Consider the following 1,220-nt stretch of genomic DNA (forward strand, 5'->3'; position numbering starts at 1 on the left):
AGGAAGGAAGGAAGGAAGGAAGGAAGGAAGGAAGGAAGGAAGGAAGGGAGGAAGGAAGGGAGGATGGAAGGAAGGAAGGAAGGAAATAAATTAATTGTATGTTAAGTAGTGATAAGTACTACAGATAAAACCTGGGCAGAAAAAGGGAATTGGGAGTATGTGAATAAATGCTGGAAGAAAATGAGGGAATGACCTACTTGGATGTCAGTGGAAAGAGATTTTCAGTAGAGGTAACAGCTGTGGTGAGACCAGTGTGGTGGTAAGGGTCCAGAGATCCAATATGAAATGGGAGCCAGACCATGAGGGTCTGAGTGAGATCAGAAGCGGTTGGAGAGGTTTTTTTTCTTTCTTTTTTCTTTTTTCTTTTTTCTTTTTACACTGTTTAAGTCTATATAACAGTTGGTCTCATGGAGGAGAACACTGGAATAGGTTCGACTTTATTGCTATAGCAAGCTCAAATTGTGTTTAGACAACTTCCATCATCTGCCACAGAGTGTTGCTTGCAATGGACAGTTTTGAAAGGAGGGGAAAAATGATCATTTTGACTAGAAATTACTCTGGTTCTTTTCTTGGAAATAGATAGAAGGAACCATAGATCCCAGGTCTTTTAGGATCCCACACCAAAGAGCCCTCTTATGCTGCCATAAACAGAAACTTTTACCATTCTCTATTCATAGAAATAAACACTAGTCTGGAAATATCACTTTCCCTGAGAATTGGTTCCACTTCTTGTTTTGTTGCTTTGGTATAAATACTAAATAGGACATTAGTCACAAACTTAACCGCAGTCTATGGAAGAAGTGCTTCCGCTGCCAAATCCAGAAGTTGATGTATGAAACTAAAAACAGGCTCACTAAAATTTGAGGACTCTCCATTTCTGGAAATAGCATATGCATCTATCGGTCTCCCACAGCACATAGCATATCACCTGGTATATAGAGAACATGTTCAGAAATTGACCTGAATAGGATCCTCATCCTAAGAAAGCAAGAAGTTAGGGTTCCCCAGCAGAGATGATCTTTACCTTTATTTAATTAATAGCTCTGAGTGGACTTGAGCTCAGCTGGAGACCTCCTTCAGTTGTTAACACTAGAAGGGCCAATGTGTAACCCATTGAGAGATAGTGGCATGACTCTTTGGTTAAAGGCAGACAGACTCTGATACCAAGTGGCTTTTGTCTATACAAACCAGGGCTACCACCCTTGAAATAACTCAGGGAA

The 1,220-nt window shown here is 40.4% G+C and overlaps 1 non-coding gene across 1 annotated transcript; it reads right to left on the reverse strand.

Moving 5' to 3' along the window:
- Nucleotides 1-377: 377 nt before the first annotated feature.
- LOC112834879 (small nucleolar RNA SNORA28) lies at nt 378-502 on the reverse strand. Its single transcript, XR_003211056.1, has one exon. It is a non-coding gene; the product is annotated as a small nucleolar RNA SNORA28 (small nucleolar RNA).
- Between the last annotated feature and the right edge of the window lie 718 nt (nt 503-1,220).

Source organism: Callorhinus ursinus, unplaced genomic scaffold, assembly GCF_003265705.2.
Source record: "Callorhinus ursinus isolate GAN/ISIS: 27379988/994484 unplaced genomic scaffold, GSC_fseal_2.0 scaffold17, whole genome shotgun sequence".
Taxonomy (NCBI): Eukaryota; Metazoa; Chordata; class Mammalia; order Carnivora; family Otariidae; genus Callorhinus; species Callorhinus ursinus.